This window comes from Mustela erminea, chromosome 4 (genome assembly GCF_009829155.1).
Source record: "Mustela erminea isolate mMusErm1 chromosome 4, mMusErm1.Pri, whole genome shotgun sequence".
Lineage (NCBI taxonomy): Eukaryota > Metazoa > Chordata > Mammalia > Carnivora > Mustelidae > Mustela > Mustela erminea.
The window spans coordinates 142154629-142174583 of record NC_045617.1 but is presented as its reverse complement, the minus strand read 5'-3'; positions in this window follow the sequence as shown (position 1 = coordinate 142174583).

Here is a 19955-nt window from a genome sequence, read left to right as displayed (position 1 = left end):
AAAGGATTTGTTTTCTTTTTGAACTAAGGGTGGGGATTGGGTCATATCTCCATAATCATGTGAAAACAAAAGGTCACCCGAGCGAACCATTTTCCCAGAGGCCCCCATGAGACAAGCTACAAAATCAATTCTGTGTCATCCGACCAAAGACCACCAGCAGGGGCTGGGATCATTGTTTAGGCTTGACGAGTGAAAGTCCAATTTTATCCATATTACCTCATTGCCAGAGGCTTCTTCAGATCAGGAAGGGAAAGGAAGACAGAAAAAGGGAGACTGTAGTGAGGAAGATCCTTCAATACTGGATTTTTCCATTTTACTGCTTTAGTCTTCTTTTATGCCTGACAACGGCAGTAGATGTCTAACTGGACCTGTGCTATTCCTGTCTTTTTTTCAATTCATCAATTCTTCCAACTGGCCCTGGTTTGATCTAAAAGATTGAATTGTCTCATGTAATCCTTTCCCATTATTAGCTCCCCCTTAACGATCAGAAGTCCATCCTCTTCATCCCAGATATCTAGCAAAAATGTTCCCTGCCTCCTCCAATACCCCCTCCCACCAGGGCTGCAAACAGTCCCTCTGATCCAAGACGACTTGGTTCTCTTCCTGGGACATGCCACCTTCATTTCTGCACACCCAATACCTTGATTATCTTGTTCGGATTGACGGTACGCCCTACCTTCTACATATCTGTCTGTCTGGAAGTTTACTCTCCAAGCCTCTCCTTCAAGTTCATCTTCAGTGCCTCTCCAGTTGTAGACCATGTATCTCAGAATTCCTACTGGGGCCAGTGTGTATACTTTTGTAATGTTAGCAGCTCATTCGGACTTACTTGGATTCTTGCAACATTAATGCATATTTGTACGGTGGATCTTCTCCGTGGAGCGTGAAACTCCTCTGTGGCAAGACTGTGCCATAGACATGTTTATATTCCCCACAATACCTCAAATACCTCAGTATCCCAAATACAAATATATCATGCAAATACTCCAAGTCATTTTTCTCCCAATCCTTTCAGGTTACGTCATTTAAAACATCTCCAGGCTTTGGGAGTGGGAAAGCAAGTCCAAAGGAGGCAAACCACGGGAAATGCTTTTAGGGTCCTCGTCAGTTACATTGATGCCTCTACTCTCCTCCGTGCTAGTTCAGGAGCTCCTAGGACCCTCGCGCTAGCCAGGACACTAGATGACATCACGCCAAACACTCACACTGTAGAGATGAGTCTGCGGCTGGTGTGAAAGGTCATGCAACTTGATTGAAGTCACACAGGTATTAGTGGCTAGAGTGGGGACTGAGAAATTACATGTCTAGACCCACGGCTCAGTCATTTCTTTCCTGTTTATTGTATTGTTTCTTATCCTAGCCTTCCCTTAGCTGCTGAGCCAAGAAATATTGTTAATTTGATTTCAGAAAATAAAAAAAAAAGAAACAAACAAAAAAACCCCAAACCCCAAACAAACTAAAGCAGAGAGGGAGGGAAAACAAAACGTAGGGTTTGTCCGAACAAGCCTTCAGCCTTTTGGTTATGTCTTCATTGCTTCCAGAGCCTGGTGCTTGCTTGTCCGGTTTTGTTTGTTTGTGTTTTTGTTTGTTTCTAAGATTTTATTTATTTATTTATTTGACAGAGAGAGATCACAAGCAGGCAGAGAGGCAGGCAGAGAGAGAGCAGGGGAAGCAGGCTCCCTGCTGAAGCAAACAGCCCGATGAGGGACTCGATCCCAGGACCTTGAGATCATGACCTGAGCCAAAAGCAGAGGCTTAACCCACCAAGCCACCCAGGTGCCCCTTGCTTGTCAGTTCTGATGGTGTTTTTTGCACTTTGATTCTGTTTCAGTCTTTTTTTCTTAGTGTTTCAGAAGTTTCTTTGGATCAAATGAGTCGCTTTACCTATATTACTGATTATACTTTATTGTCAAAAAAAGGCCCCATTCTGTCCTCTTGTAGCTGGGTTACTGTTTCATCGTTCGGCACCCCAAGATAGAACAAAAGCCAAAATGCGAGGCCTAGGGAAGATACTACCCAAAGGCAGCTCCTGGAAATGGTGAAATACTCAAAAGCAGACAAGTGTTCACTGTGTAAGAAGAGGAGTAGACATTGGACGCATTTCAGAAATGTTCTAAGTCACTACATCTATGCTTTGGATGCCAAGGGGCACTTCTTGGAGGAATAACATTAAAATATCCAAAGTTTTAATGAAAGAGTTCTACAGCCAGTTTCAAAAGTCCTGCAGTCCAGCTCTCTATGAAGGCATCGGTCACTAATTTCCTTGACTGTCAGTTTCCCTATAAGATGAAAACTACCTGTTTCTGAACAACTCATACATTTTCTTTCACTGTTGGAAGTATACATAAAAGTGTGTGGAAATTTTATTTATGTATTAAATTTACTTTTTCTAGGCTTAAAGAAGATTGTTGCCTTGCTAGAGTTTATTTTACTGCTTGTGTTACACAGATTTTCCATGTACACTCGCCAGGAAGAAAAGAGCCCTAAGATTCCCATTGCTGAAATGTGGGACTTAACCCATCAAGCTATGAGATGGATGGAATCGACCATCGAGCGCACAACTTCTCATTCTTCACGACTCTCTGCTGTCTTCCCACTGTTTCTCTTGGCTCCCACACTCCACCACTCTATTCTGATCACTGTCACACAGGACACTATTTTTCTCCTGTTCTTACCTCTAACCAGTTAGTTCCGCAACTGACACAAATGACTTAGGAGAGATAGGGCACCTCTCCACGCGTAACGGGACGTGACTCTGACAGCTCCGGTTGGAGGCGGATGCACACAAGATAATGATAGAGCGGTACACAAGTAACTAGCAGTTTGGTTCATCTACACGGAAGGAGTTTTGAGTGGTGAGGGAGTTATGTGCCCACTTCTCGCACCTTTTTTCTTGTAGCCACGGACTGAGCCCATTTAACTCTTCACTTCCAGTTAGGCGGAGATCGCCACACACATTCTCCTGGTAAGAGAGAATCTTGGAACCGAGCAAAAATCTTCACGTTCTCTCTCAATACCTTTGGGATCACTATGGGGCCAATATAGTTAGTGTCTCTAAAGCAGGCTTCTCTTTTCATATGTACAGAGGCTATCCTGCTGACAAAATAGTTGTAATCTAAGTAGTTCTCAATTTCCACTTTCTTTTTTTTTTTTTAAAGACTTATTTGTTTGAGGAAATGAGAGAGAGAGAGAGGGAGGGAGAGAACAGGAGAAGAGGCAAAGGGAGAGGGAGAGAGAATCCCCAGCAGACTCCCATGAGCACAGAGCCAAATGTGGGGCTCAATCTCATGACCTTGAGATCATGATCTGAGCTGAAATCTAGAGACAGATTCTTAACACACTGAGCCACCCAGGCGCCCCTCAATTTCCACTTTCAACTAAGATAGAGTATTTCACAGCAGACTTAATTGTTCAGTGATAAGATATGGGCAAAATGGATCCAATGAAACAAATCATTATCAAATTTAAATTTAAAGATAATAGTTGTCTTTGCACTAGCTCAAAAACTGTCAGATACTTCCAGCAGATGTGTAAGACCTCTGCACTAAAACCTAGAAATACTGTTGGCAGAAATTAGAGAATATGTAAATAAATAAAAGCAGATTCCATGTTCGCAGGATGTCTTCTTGTTGCTGGTGTATTGCTGTGCTGGGGTTGTCAAGTTTATTCAAAAACATATATGTAAATGAAATGCTATCTTGAAACAAAAAGTCAGAGGGTTCTCACTACCGGATACCAAGACTTACTGTAAAGCTATATCATGAAGACAGTGAGGTGTCGGCTTAATGACAGATAAATAGACCAATGGGACAGAACAAAGAATCCAGAAATAGACACCGAACATATAAGTCTCCTGAAATATAACAAAGATGTCACGGCAATGCTATTAGAGGAGGGACTGTATTTTCAATGAATGGTGTAGGGTAAGGTGTATAAATCAATATAATTTATCATTCTAGGTGGTATATAAATCTAAATGAAAAAAGTAAGAACCCTAGGGCTTCTAGAAGGTAACGGAATATTTCCATGCAGCTTGCATGGGAAATGATTTCTTTCTTTTATGACATTAAGTTAGTCATCACATAGTGCATGGGAAGTTTCTGTTGTGTGTTCAGTGATTCAGCAGTTGCATTAGGACACCCAGTGCTCCCAACACGTCCCTCCTTAATACCCAGCACCTGGAAATGATTTCTTAAACAAGAATCAAAAAGCACCAATAATAAGGAAAATTTTGGGTAAAATGGAAAAAATTGAAATTAAAACATACGTTCATTAAAGAACCATTAGGAGAGTGACAGTACAGAGCGGGGGACTCCAGTGACAACGCCTGTATGTAATGGAAGACTTCTACTGGAAATACATAAAGAACTCCTGCATGTTAATAATGAAAAGACATGTCAGTAGAAGAATGAGCTCAGGATTTTAACAAGCACTTCCAAAGAACACATCCAAATGGCCTATAGACATCTGAAAAGTGTCCACCTTCATTAGTTGTCAAGGAAATTCTAATTAAAGCTAAAATGTGAAAGCCCTATACACCCATCAAATTGGCTAAAATAACAAAGACTGACAATACCAAGGGACTGTGGGGACGTGGGACAACTGGAAGCTTCCCACACTTCAGATGGGTGTGCGAACTGATAAAGCCACCTTGAGAAACAATTTGGCAGTATCTCCAAATGTGTACAACACACACACTTTATGACATCAGAGCATGCACTCAACCGAAATGCTTCTGCATTTGTGACAAAACAATGTTGGTCATGGCGCTATTTGTGAGACCCAAATATTCCTGGCCGCTTGGAATATCATAGGTCTATAAATGGATCTCAGCAAACATACTTAGAGCAAAAGGAAGCCAGACACAAAAGAAGACATACTGCATAATTCTGTCTCCATCACTTTCCAACACTGGCTAACCTGAACCACGGGGAGAGAAGCCATGAGAATGATGACTTTGGGGAACGTTGCATGGATGGGCCGAGGCTGGGGGGTTTCATGGGTGCTGGTTAATGTTCTACTTCTTGATCTGGTTGATGGTGATGGGGCTATGTTCATTTTTTGCAGATTCACCAAACTGAGCTGTTAACATTTTATTTTTTTAATTTTCTATATGTATATTATACTTCAGTAAACATTTAAAAAATAAAACAAAACATCCAGATCACCTGGGTGGCTCAGTCGGTTAAGTGTCTGCCTTCGGCTCAGGTCATGATCCCAGAGTCCTGGGATCGAGCCCCACGTCAGGCTCCCTGCTCAGCGGGAGCCTGCTTCTCCTTCTGCCCACCGCTTCCCCTGCTCCTGCTCTCTCTTGCTATCTCTCTGTCTCTCAAATAACTAAATAAAATCTTAAAAAAAAAAATCCAGATCACCTATTCCCTTAATTCTGCTAATTCACTCCAAATTATTTCGTTCAATTTTTGCTGCTCTTTAAAAGTGCTGTGCAAGATCGGGGCAGTCTCGTCTATAGAACTTGGCCTGAAATAATCAGGAAATTCCAACTTTAAAGGTTTTGTGTTGTTGTCTCTTAAAAAAACAACACGCATACAATCAAGCTGTCAAGGACCCAGCTTGTCTACCAGAGATAGGGAGATGCAGATCAAGAAGAGAATTTTAATATGGTCATGCATTATCTATAACCTATAGGATGAATAAAGATAAGAATTAGAGTGAACTTAACTGAAAATAGCCTCATGATAAAAAAAAAAAAAAAGGTCACTTTATTTCAATGACACTCACTTCTACTGTGATTTTTATCTTGGGCTTATTTAGTTCTTCAGCCCAAACCAAGATGGCTTGTTCTTTTTGTCTTTTTTCATTCTTTTTTTATTTTTTTAAATGTCTTCACTTCTGCAAGGTGAATGTAACCTATGGAAATGGAATCGCCCTTTTCATTGTTTTGCACGATGTCGTTGGAGACACCGCTGAGAAAGAAAGCAGGTGTGGAGCCCACGGTATTCGCAGCCTGAACTACTTGTTCCAAACTTGAATTACGAAAACATTGTTTGAAGTGACTCTGATGTTATTTTGATTTACTATTCCTATAAACAGCTCTTGCTCAGGTAGCTCCGACTTGCAAGCTAGCCACATAAATTAAACAAAGCAGAGTCTCCTGGGAGGATTGATGAGGGACAGAGCGAAGACACAGATATCACCCTGCCGCCGGCAAGCGAAAAGCGTAGGTTCTGACAGAAAAGTTTTTGCTTCTGATCATTGCCAGATTTAAAGCTCTTGTCCTTAATTTCCAAGGGATGGATGCTCTCCTTGGTAAGTTTAAATATGAGGCAAAGCTCAGTTTCTTTGGAGGCATCCCCTACAATAATGATTTGATTTCTCCTGCATTCCCTTCTTGTTTCTCTTATCTTGTTGGTCCTCAAAATCTAAAGACAGAGCCACTCTGAAGCAGTATCCCAAAAAGGAGCACAGAAGTACGAGCATGTTGTAGTGTTATCTTGAAATTTCTTTTTTTTTTTTAATATTTTATTTACTTATTTATTTGACAGACAGAGATCACAAGTAGGCAGAGAGAGAGAGGAGGAGGAAGGTCCCTGCTGAGCAGAGAGCCCGACGTGGGGCTGGATCCCAGGACCCTGAGATCATGACCTGAGCCGAAGGCAGAGGCTTTAACCCGCTGAGCCACCCAGGCTCCCCAGCTTCCATCATCTCTTAAGAGATAATAGCTGATTCTTATGACCTCTGGCTTCCTGGACAGGAGTCTCTCTTCTCTGAACTTGCTCCATATTTGGAATCATAGCGCTCTTCTCTACTCAAAGTCTTACCAAACAAACTTGGCATGCTGACTCGTTGCAATGTGTATCACCATATGGCCTGAGACTAATGACAGCCCCTCTTTCCCCCTCACGACGAGTGTTTGATCACATGGTGCAGTGATCATGAAGGCATGAAGGAAGGCACAGGTGTGTTAAACTGTTGGCACAAAACACATCCTCACCCCAGATGGAATGGTTACACCAAGGCCCAAACCATAGTCTGTTTAGGGGGAGATGGGTGGTGCATCTTTCCCAAGGACAACAAAGTCAGCAGGAGGCAGTGCCAGTACTTGTGACCCTGAGCACCTTTGCCCGAGTGAATGGGCATTCACTGTGCTCCGTTCGATTAAATAAAGAATCTGGACAATAATGGTTTCAGTTACATCTTGCATCTGCTATGTAACATTTTAATCAAGTACATGAATTTACGAATCTCTATTCACAAATCATCAGTGCTATTGGCAAGCCAGAAAACGTAGAAGTAACTTTCATCTTTATGTATTTGTAAAATAGATGTCACGGTCTCTAGGTGTTACTGAGGGGTCAGACAAAACAAGTGATTCCTTTGGGTAGAAAATGAGGAGTCGCTGAGCCCAGGTTTCTAATCCTGCACTCGGCTTAGTACACTTGGCAACAAAGTCGTGTATACTGTGAAACTCACTCTTGGCGTCTTATAATCTGTCCATTAGTAAGTAGTTTTCAAGCAAAATGAAATCTGGTTTCATTTTTAATACATATTTGTGAAAGGCAGAACTATAAGAGGTGTGAGCTGGTGCCTCAGAGGAGGAAAGAAAAGGATTATATGGACTTAAAGAATCCAAAGATGGAAAACAGAGTTGTGATTTATGTCACATGAAGAGACCGAAATCCAGAGAAATTCAATTACTTGTCCAAGTTCCTGTGACTATGGTCATCTCTCTTACTCATGCTTTCACTTTGTATGATTTCACTACCCATCGTCACCCACCATCTGAAACTATTAAATGGAAAATTCTGGAAATAAACAAGTTACAAATTTCAAATTGCACGTTCTGAGCAGCATAAGGGTATCTCACACTGTCTGGCTGTATCCTGACCAGGACCGGCATCAACCCTCTGTCTGGCGTCTCTATATTGTATCCAATTCCACCCCTTGTCACAGGATCACAATGCTTATGCTCAAGGAGCCCTTATTTTACTTAATAATGACCCCAAAGAACAAGAGCAGTGATGCTGGCAATTTGGATATGCTTCTGTAGGTGAAAAGGTAAATGTTCTCAACAAAGAAAAAAAATTTTGTTGAGGTTGCTAAGATTTGCAGTAACATTTATTATAGTATATTGCTGTACCTACTCTACTTTATTGAGTTGTTGTTCATCTCTTACTGTGACTAATGTATAAACTTTATCCTAAGGATATATGCGTAGGAAGAAACATAGTATCCACGGGGTTTGGAACTATCCTAGTTTCAGGTCCACTGGGGGGTCTTGGAATGTGTCCTCTGCAGATAAGGGGGAGGGGGCACTGTAGACAGTGGCAAAACCAAGAATAAAAGAGGGATTTAAAAAAAAAATACTTTATTTATTTATTTGGCAGAAAGAGCGAGAGAGAGAAAGAGAGGGAACATAAGCAGGGAGAGTGGGAGATGGAGAGGCAGGCTTCCTGGAGAGCAGAGAGCCCAATGCGGGGCTCGATCCCAGGACCCTGGGGATCATGATCTGAGCTCAAGGCAGATGCTTAACGACGGAGCCACCCAGGTGCCCCAAAAGAGAGATCTCTTAATTTCCAGCCTATTTTCTTATACGACTACACCATGTTTCCTTTAGAATAAAAGATTTTCTTATCAATAGCTGAACTCATCTTAATCAGATATTATGGAATTTCTTCATAGTGACTGTTAGGAAAATACATTTATGTGAGAGAGTAACACTATTTTAGTGCAGTTGTTCTGGGCTCCAGCTGAAAGTAACAGTCTCCATCCTCCCTTGCAACTCATTCAGAATGTGTTACGATCCCCTGGAGACCGTTTTGCTATGGGGCCTTAAAGAATTTAGACAGTCAGTACCGAGTCCAAAAATAAACTTGGTAACTAAAAGATGGTACGTTGAATCCCCACAAAATGTGAGGCTGTGGGTCCTCTGCCAAGAGTGGGCTCTGCGATGGTTGGCTCTATAAGTTTTAGCTCGATGAAATCCAGGGCAGCGAGAACATCTGAAGCTCTCTTAAATTATAAATAGATCCCAGTTGTGGAGAATCCTTCTAAAGTTTCTGGCGATTTCGTAAAATATATTATTCACACTGCCATATGATATGGGTAGAACCCACTTCAGCTAAATCTTACATTAAGTACTGGAAAGCTAAACGAGGCCGTGACTCTTTTCTTCAATTACAAATCCCGATTAGACATATTCTACTCATAATTACCAGGCAGTCGTCTACCCAAATGGCTTCGAGCCATGCATTTATTTACTCTAAGAACTGGCTATATTTTGTGATACAGAAAAGAGAAGAGAAGCAGATCAGCGTGGATGAGATGTGGATGGTACCTAACGTGCACATCCGTTCATCCAGTTAATATTTCTTAAGTAAATGCTATTTTCTTGCAAGGAACTCACTACCTAATGGCAGAAACAGATAACCAAAGGGTCAAAGAAACAGATAATCATTGGGAGGCAAGTACCTGCAGGAGCTTCCTAGCAGACATTGAAGACACTGAGTTTAGAGACAAATGATGGGAGAGAGAAACCAGGAATGGAAAAATTCCTACAAACGGCACCAAAATCCATTTTAAGGTGGACATTATGTTTGTTGGAAAATATAATGTAAATGCTTGGGGAAGACAATGGAATCCTTATTACTGGTTGGTTCCAAGGTGTCTCAGAATAAAGCTGGGCTTTCCTGATAGATAAAAGATGGTGTGTGCATGTGTGTGTGTGCGTGTGTGCCTGTGTGTGTGTGTGTGTGTGTCTGTTTCGTGGAGGGGAGGCGTGTGCAGGGTGCGGAAGACACAGAGCACTCTTACAAGTATGTCTGTAGGGCGCCTGGGTGGCTCAGTGGGTTAATCCTCTGCCTTCGGCTCAGGTCATGATTTCAGGGTCCTGGGATCGAGTCCCGCATCGGGCTCTCTGCTCAGCGGGGAGCCTGCTTCTTCCTCTCTCTCTGCCTGCCTCTCTGCCTACCTGTGATTTCTCTCTCTGTGTGTCAAATAAATAAAAATTTAAAAAAAAAAAAGTATGGTCTGTAGAATTCCAGAGGTCTCTGATACCATTTCAGGGGCCTTGAAATGTCTAAACTATTTGTAAAAAATTGCTTAGATTTTTTTTGTACTCATGGCATGGACATTTATACTACTGGTACAAAAGTATCAGTGGATAAAACTGCTTGAATCTCAGAAATGGCACCAAAGATTTTTTTAAGCTAATCTCATTTAGAAATGTCTTCAATGAGGGAGTAAAAATATGTTGATTTTATTAAATCTTGATTCTTGGGCATATTTTCCGGTTTTGGAATATATATCTGAGAATGGCTAGATTTTCTTGGGGGGCTTCAACCAAAACTATTACTGGTGACAGAACACGAAGCAGATATGAGCGTTGGCCATCCACCGTTCATTATACTGCATGTGACAAAGGCGTGCAAACATGGAAAAGTAGAGCCACAGGTCACGTGCCACAGAGCTGCTGCGCTGCCCGAAACAGTTCCATGTGACTCTTTACATTTAAATTCATCATTCATTAATAAAATAAGTAAAAACAAAATAACTAATTAAATATTCAGTTTCTCAGTCTTCTGAGGCTCACTTCAAAGGCTCAACAGCCACAAGGTGCCCAGAAGCTACCATATTAGGCAGAAAACATTCCCAGGATTCCAGAAAGTGCTATTGGGCAGTGCTGGTACCAAGTATGTGTATAACAGACACTTTTGGGTCCGTGTTCCTATGTTAAAGGCAAGCTTTTAAGGTTTAAAAAAAAAAAAAACCTGACTCACATTTCCATTGCCATATATAAAAATCAGCATCATTTCCATGTAGCTATATTCACTCCCTCTGGGCACTTGGCATCTCAGATCCCCACCATCAGGGCCACTTCTGATCAAGGAGCAGAGGAAGCACACACTCTTGTCTTTACTGCGCAGCCCAGACGGTGTTGCCCTCAGTGTCCATAAGCAATAAAGTTATCATAGGTCCAGAGTCCCTGGGTTCTAGCGACCCTGATACCAGCCGAGCTTTTAGGCAGATGGGAGGGAGGAAAGCAAAGACGAGGTCTTTCTGGCACGAATTCAATCAACCCCCTCGCTGAACCTTCCTGATGGCGCACTTGCCCCCAAACCCGCAGTTCCCTCTTCTCTGGCCAAATATTTTGAACACACGTTTCTGATACTACGGCTGCACCCTGGCGTCTGCAAGCTTGTTAGAAGCTGGGATGAGACACGGCCTGTTAGCAGATGCCAATGCTTTACGTCCTCAATATTTTCCCTTCCTGTGATAACAGCCCTCATCATTCTCTTTTTAGGAGACAGAAACCCATGCATAGAAATTTGTGTGCCGTTATTCGCAAGGTAACGGTATTTGAGTGTTTACTCTCATGCTGGTGTTAATTAGTTCACAGCGTATTTAAGTCTGGGAACGACGCAAGTCAGCTCCCATCTCCAAAGGACATCTTTTACGCAGCTACATTATGTCCTGACAACACCCAAGCAGCACTGCCAAGACACCAATGGCGACTGGTAAACACGGTTTTGGCAAAGAGTGCCGAGGAATTCCTCTCCACTGGCAACCCCGCAAATCCAGGTTTACAAACGTGCCACCCTTGGTTAATTAGTGACAGTGCTGGCTTTTAATTGAATTTGAAGCAACATGAGGGGGAAAAAAAAAAAAAAGAATCAAGGGAGGGAAAGCAAGGTAGATAAACAGGGCCGCTAGTCCCGCTGCTGAGAAACAGCACAAGCATGAGCGATCCAGTCCCGCAAAGAGGTTGGTGGATGCGGTGGCTTTTGAAACGCAGGAACATCTGGATCTTTGGCACAGAGGAGGTGGGGGAGAAAAAAGTAGGGTCCAAATTCGTGGACACATTTCTGTCACAGATATCCGGCAAACAGATGGCACTGGCTCCAGATCCAGTCCCATCGATGTGCTGAGAGGTTTTTGAAAACTCACTTGTTCACAAATGCATTCTTTTTGCCCATTTGTTTCTGGCGCGGTAACTTACCAGCTCTTCCCGCACTTAACTGGTTGCCTTCGGGGCAACGATGTTTCCTCCCCAGGCAGAGGGCTATGGAGGCTGGGACTCTGTATTCTCAGCCGAGCCTGGCCTGATGGGGTAAGGAATGTAGGGTCCCTTCTGCATTGTGAAGGCCAGTGCTGACCACACGCTGGTGGGCAGGGCCGGGACTCAGGGCGCGTCCCCTCTCGTGTGGGTTTCTTGCTGTCTTTGGCAGTAGCCGCTGTCCTGATGGTGGTTTTCAAGATCGGTAAGTTCAGGTCCACATTGCAAGTGACCCAGTTTGCCAGTAGCAAGCGTAGAATTCGTTCTTGGGTTCCTCAATGCACTCTTTGTTTGAGGTGAGTGTGCGTTTGGTGATCAAAAGATGAGATTTCCATTCAGAGCCCTGAGTTGCTGTACAGTCTCTTGAACAAGGAATAATATATCGTCTGGTGAATACATCTAGAATCGAAATTTTAAGAGGGATTTTTCCCTTTGGCTGTGGTCTGCTTATCTGGTAGATCCCTTACTTGTGAGAGGAAGGGACAGAGCGCAGAGCTGAGACTTCTGGAAGGCACGACGGAAATCGGTATCTGCTGGAGGATTTGCAGCATCTCACAGGTTTAAGCAGTGCCCCAGGAGCTCATGCGGTGCCCCTGCGCCTCCCAGGGCTGAAAGCCACCAGGAACAGGGTTAACACTAGCAGAAACGAACATCCCAAGCTTCACTTGCTCCCTTTCTCGTAAGCAATCAGGAATGTCCACAAACATCACATCCTCCATGCAGATGAGATATGAGAGAAACTCAGAGCATACATGGAGAGGGCTTACAAACACTCACGCTCCATGATGTCTGAAGCTCTCAGGCAATTCTGTGCTTCTTAAAATCAGACAAGCCCCTGGCAATGAGTGATGCTGAAAGCGATGCTTACCCTCATTAAGTAGGGCTCTAAGGATCTAATTCTTTCATCGACCAAACAGGACCCAGTGTTAAGACCTTCTGCAGAGAAAGGCTTATCAAGACAAAAGCAGCGTTAATATTATTGCATTCTGTGTGTCACCCCATTTTGGAGACACAGACGGGGCTTACATGCAGAGCAGAACCTATGCTAGGCAAAAGAATATTTTGCATGTTTTCTGATTTTTGAGGCAGTACAAAACTCCAGGGTAGTTTGGTTCCGATTTCAGACGCCCGCAGCTTTGTTGGTCCACTCCAGCAGCGGCAGGCAGAGGATTAGGAGACGCCTATTTCAGGGCCTGGGACATAATTTCAGAACTGTAAGAAGAAGACTTTATTCTCCAGGATTCATGTTGTTAGACAGGAGACAACACACGTGAAGATGGGGAAACGACTTATAAATGTATCCCGGCGTGAACTCGGAATCCTGGTTGAGTAATTTGTTGAGCAGGTTTTTAATTGTAGCTTCCACTTCTGTCCTCCCTGCAGATTGCTTCCAGGAGCTACTGCTGGTTGCTGACGAGCAGAGAGCGAGCTTGATAGGGGCAAGAAGCCACATGGCTGAAAAGACTTTTTAAGGGTACTCCTGCCTGCACTGGAGCCTTGGCCCAGGCAAAGGGGCCCTCCCCTTGGAATTCAGGAGATGGTGATTGTAAAAAGTCACAGCAGTCTGGGGAAGTGTTCTCGAGGGGAAGGGAGGAACCGTAATGATACTAAAAACTGGTAGCTTTTATTGTGTGTTTCTGTATGTTCCAGGCAGAGGGCTTCAACTCTTAATAGATATCACTTTATTACGATAGCCCTATTCCAAAGATTCTATCACTATTCTCATTTATCACTTGGGAAAACTGAGGCCCGGAGATTAGAAATTACTCAAAGGCAAATCTTGCCGAAACTCAGTTAAAAAAAAAATGATGGAATCTGGGGCAGTTGGGGGGCCCAGTTGGTTGAACGTCTGACTCTTGGTTTCAGCTCAAGTCATGATCTCGGGGGATGTGGGATCAAGCCCCTCATAGGACTCTGTGTTCAGCAGGGAACCTGTTTGAGATTCTCTCTTTCTCTCTCCTTCTGCCTCTTCCCACCCTTGCTCATATTCTCACTCTCAAAATAAATGAATAAAATCTTTTAAAAAGCGATAGAATTTGAATAGTTTTATGCATACAGAAAAATTGTGAGGATAGTGCAAAAAGTTCCCATATACTCTACATGCAGTTTCTTCTCTTATGAACATTTTACACTAGGATGGTATGTTTGTTACATTAATGAATCAACATTGGTACATTATTATTAACTAAAGTCCATGCTTTATCCAGAATTTTTAGTTTTTGCTTAATGTCCTTCTTCTGTTCCAAGATTCCATCCAGGAAGTCTCATCACCATCTCTTGTCTCATTAGGCCTCTCCTGGTTGTGGTAGATTCCTAGACATATCTTGTTTTTAATGACCTTGATGGTTTTGGGGAGACTGCTCAGTGATGTTATAGGATGCCCCTCAAATAGGAACTGGCTGATGTCTTTCTCATGCCTTGCCTGAGTTTATGGTCTCTGGGAAGGAAGACCACAGAAGTCAAAGTGACTTGCAACACATCGTACCAAGTGCACATAAACGATCAACGTAATTTATCACTGTGGGTGTTGACCTTGATCACATAGCTTTCAAAGTGTTTGTCAGGTTTCTCCACTGTAAAGTTTTCTCTCCCTTCCCATTCTCTGCTCTTTGGAAGAAAGAGACTGCACTTTCCGCACTGGGGAGCCACACACAGCCTGATTTAGGATGCATTATTTAAATGTTTTATTGGAAATTCTTCTGCATGGGATATTTGTCTCTTCTCCATTTATTTATTTGTTGAATTATATATTTGTAACCATATAGACTTGTGGGTATTTATCATCTACTTTGTTTTTTTAACCCCACGTTATTTATTTATTTTGTTGTGCAAAGTGTTCCTGCTTTGGTCACGGAGTTCTCTATCGGCTCCTCCCTCCCTTTGGCAAACCATCATTGTGAGGCTGTTTCTTTGTCTTGCTTTTAGGACAACTTTACTTTCTGGTGTTCTAGATGCTCCAGGCTCATCTTCTTGCATATTTCTGCCCCGAGTCCTAGAAATGAGCATTTTCTGAAGGAGCTCTGGTTCCTTTTATTGGAGAACAGTACCAGAAACCAGGGTCTGGAAGCCAGCCGTGCTCATTGTTACTGGTTGCTGACGGAGAAAGGAAATATATCTCCGCACACTAACCTGTTTGTACACATCTCTATAAATATTTCTATAGGTAGCCATCTATGTCTATATTAAGCTAAACATGAGTTCATACTGATGTCTCCAACTCGAATGCATCACCACACGGATCATTCGAGCCTCCTCCCCTCGCTTATCTATCAACTCCCACTCCAACAGCGAGAAACCCGGCTCCCACCATCTGCCATCCATTCACTTCATTGTTCAGTTCCAGGAGACACGGGTAGCGATATCAGAATTGTGAACCCATCCCCCGTGGGGAGCAACTTTATCATCTAGAATACGGCACCATGCCATGTTTCTGAAATGTATGTCAGAAAACATAATTCTAACACGTTCTCTCCATAGTTGTGTTTGTTTATGTCTTCCTATTGATTTCTGCCTTAGGTCCACTTTATAAGGTGAATAAAAGCTACAGACCAGAGTAAACCAGAGGGTCTCCAGAACAAGGCTTCAGAAAGGACGAAAATGAAATCCACAAATACAAACACGCAGGTGGTACACAGGGCCATGAGAGGAGTCAGTGCCATTTCTGACAGGAGTTTACGGAGCCCAGTACGGGTAGCAGCGCAGCGGACTCTGACAGACAGACCATCTGAAAGCTGGGGGCAGGAGACAATAGCCTGTCACTTCACTTCTTCAGTAGCTTTTTTTTTTTTTTTTTTTGGTAGGTGAAGCTAAATGGAAAGGACAAATTAGAGGCTTTCTTTTCAGAGATTTTATTTTGTAGAGCAGTTTCAGGTTCATGACAAAACTGTGTAACAAGTACACAGAGTTCCCAGAGGCTCCCAGACCCCCCTCTCCCTCAGCCTGCCCGTATACCACGGCACAGCGGGACATTTGTTCAAGTCCATGAGCGACAACGAAGACATCATCATCGCTCCACAGTGCACGTTCATTTGTCCTGTTGTACATTCTACGGGTTTTGAAAAATGCATAACGACATGTACATAGGACTGTACTACCGTTCCGAGTAGTTTCACTGCTCTAAAAATCCTGTGTTATGATCTTCGTCCTGTACAGCCTTGCCTCTCCCAGAAGGTCGAATAGGTAGAATCATACAGTCTGTAGCCTCTTCGGGCCAGCTTCTTTTGTATTCTTTACTTAGATCTACATTCAAGTTTCTTGCATGCCTTTTCATGGCTTGGTAGTTCATTTCTCTTTCGCTCTAATAGCTATAATAATATTCTAACCTACGTTGTCTGTGCGTACCAGTCTGTTCATCCCGTTTGCCTACGGGAGGCCATCTCAGTTACTTCCAGGTTTAGGCACTTGTGAATAAAGCTGCTATAAACATCTGTGTGCAGGTTTTTGTGTGGGCATAATTTTTCAGCTCATTTGGGTAAATACCAAGGACCATGATTGCTGGATCATATGGTAAGAGTATGTTTAGTTTTGTAAGAAACTGCCAAACTGTCTTCCAAAGTGGCTGCACCACATTTCGCATTCTCCCCGGCAATGAATGAGAGTTTCTGTTACCCTACATCCTTGCCAGCATTTGATGTTATCAGTGTTTTGGATTTTCACCATTGTAATTGGTGTATAGTTGCAATTTGTTTTAATTTGCAATTCACCAAAGACATACGATGGGAAGCATCTTTTCATATGCTTATTTGCCATCTGTATATCTTTTTTGGTGTGTCTGTTCAGATCTTTTGCTCCCTTTCAAATGGGTTGTGTGGGCTTTTTTTTTTTTTTTTTTGTAGTAGAGTTTTAAGAGTTCTGTGTATATTTTGAATAAGAGTCCTTTATCAGAGATATCTTTTGAAAATATTTTCTCACTGTTTGTAGCTTGTCTTCTCATTTTCGTGGTGATGTCTTTCCTAGGGCAGAATTTTATGAAGTCCAAATTACCAATTATTTCTTTCATAGATCATGCCTTTGAGGTTGTACCTAAAACGTCATCACCAAACTCAAAAAAGTCATCCTGGGTTTTCTCCTAAAAAAATCTTCCAGATTTACGAATTTGCACTTTACACTTAGGTCTGATTCATTTTGAGTTAATTTTTGTGAATAGTGTAAGGTCTGTGTAAGGTCTAGATTCCTTATTTTACTCTGTATTTTATTTTATTCCTATTTTATTTATTTATGTATTTATTCGTGGGGTTTAGTTCTGGGCTCTCTATTCTTTTCCAGTGATCTATTTGTCTATTGTCTCGCTCATACCAAGACTTTCTAAGAAGTCTTGAAGTCGAGCAGAGTCAGTTCTCCAGCTCTGTTGTTTTCCTTCGTTACAGGCTTGTTTTCAGACTCATTCATTCTGAATGTAATGCAAAGACACTCAGTCTTTTTCTCATGTGTTCTCTTTTCGCCTTTCCCATAGAGCTCGCCTTGGGAATAGTTGACAAAATGGCCTTCTGTTCTTCTTCTTCCCCCTTGCTTGAAGGACATTTGATACCAGAGGCATTTCTTATTAATTCTCTATCTCCTGGGGGAAAGAAGTTGGTCTTTCTATCTAGTTAGGTGACTGGGAGGAAGGAAGGGAGGCTCCTGGATGCTTCTGGAATGATTCCAGACACCTTTCCTGGAAGATGTCTTGCAAGCATGTCACCGTGAAGCACCGTGACTCAGTTTTTTCCTGGGCCAGACCCTCTCCTGTGACAACCAGGAATGCTACAGATAGCTTTAAACAGTGACCGGGGGAGAATGGTCTTTGCAATATAGGGTTCTAAAATCAGGGAATATTGTAAAGAAGATTCTACACCTACTAAAGATCCCAGATTCTCTGGATTATATTTTTCGATGTTGATCACATAGGAAAGAACAAAAATGTAGCTCTAAAAAAAAATAAATAAACATAATGTATACATTGTTCCAATTAGAAAAATTTCCTTCCCATGTTTAGTAGTGTTCAAAATAGGCTAAAATAAATAAAATAAATAAATAAAGATTCAAAATGCTTGAGGCTAAAGCAGGTACTTCAGATTGCCTTTTGTTATAGCGATGTGATTTATTTAATAATTCATATTTTGGAATACATTAATGCAAATGATAATTTTAGATTGTCATCAAATTTTAAAATATGCAACACAAGAAATTTTCATTTTTGTTAATTTTCTCAGATGAAATTGGACACTTCAGACATATGCACAGTTTCACTCATGAAAGTACATCCAAATTGTTTTTAGTAATGGAGAACTAAGAAAGTTATTCATATTTTATTTAGAATAATACTGCGTTTCTGGATATGGGAAGTTGTTGAGATAGGGAAGGTAAGAAATGTATTTTATTTTCTAGAATCCCTGGAAGAGCACAGAGACGAATAGAAGATCCCCACAAATGATCTTGTCAATAATGTATTTTCTGGTTTTCGAAATGAAATATTCATGCAGAGGAAGTCTCTTTAATGTGCCGAATGATAAATAACAAAGACGACCAGACAGAATGATTCTGGAAGGGTAGTAATTAACCTACACAAAAACACTTGGGGCTATTTTAAAACACTGATATAAAATGCATTTTCGGGGCACCTGGGTGGCTCAGTGCGTTAAGCCTCTGCCTTCGGCTCAGGTCATGATCTCGGAGTCCTGGGATCGAGCCCCCCATTGGGCTCTCTGCTCAGCGGGGAGCCTGCTTCCCCCTCTCTCTCTCTGCCTGCCTCTCTGCCTACTTGTGACCTCTATCTCTCTTTCAAATAAATAAATAAAACCTTTTTAAAAAAATAAATAAAAAATAAAATAAAATAAAATGCATTTTCTTGTTTTTCAATACATTAGTATTATTTGGAAAATTTCACCCCTGATACTTCCTAAGTCCTGATTATCACATCATCACAAGTACAATCATCCCCTATAAATGAAGACAGTTCCCACAATACTTTGTTGTTGATGTTCTTATTGTTATTATTATTATTAATATGTTGTTGTTCTTTTGGTTATTTTTGGCCTTGGTCCTACCAACTTTGCTACTTTTCTCCTTCAGACAGTCAGATATGTTTCATACTCCAGCATACATTGCGTTCACAAGTGATCTTGTGGTTTATCATTCACATGAGGACAATTCGGAGCATGGAAGGGTGCACACTGAGTGATTACTTTGTGTTGCCGGCACAAACTGGACATTTCAAGTAAATGAAATCATACAGTGTATGGTTATGAGTGCCAAGTTCTGTCACTTAGCATGTTTTCAAGGTCTATCCATACCGTAGCACGTGTCAGTACTCTGCACCTTTTAGGGCTAAGTAATATTCCATTACACGATGGTAAATTTTGTTTGTCCATTCATCGAGTCACATTTGGGGTGTTTCCATTTGGGGATATTAGGGATAATTCTGCTACGAACATGGTGTACAAGTTTTTCTGTGAACATCTGTTTTCAGTTCTTGCGGGCGCATAGCTACAGTTGGAATTTCTGGGTCATGTGGTCACTCTGTGATTAGTTTTTTAAGGAACTGACAAATCGCTTTCCATGGTGGCTACATCATTTTACATTCCTACCAGCAGTGCGTGAAGGCTCTAATAACGTCCCATCATCTCCACATTAGTGCTTTGTTTAAAATTATAACCATCCCAGCTCCTGAGAAGTGGTGGTACATTTTGGTTCTGATTGGTATTTCTGTATAACTACTGATATTGAGTCTTTTCCCATGGCCATTTGAATATCTTAGTTATAAAACTATTCACATCCTTTGTCCATTTTTAAAATAGCTTTTTTATTGAGTCGTAAGAATTCTTTACATGTTCAAGATATTAGACCCTGATCAGATATATGATTTACAATTTATTACCAGTTTCATCATCTTGCCCTGTTGGTGGTGTCCTTTGAAGTACAAAAGTTTTCATTTGTTTTCATTCCTTTGTATTCCCTTATGTAT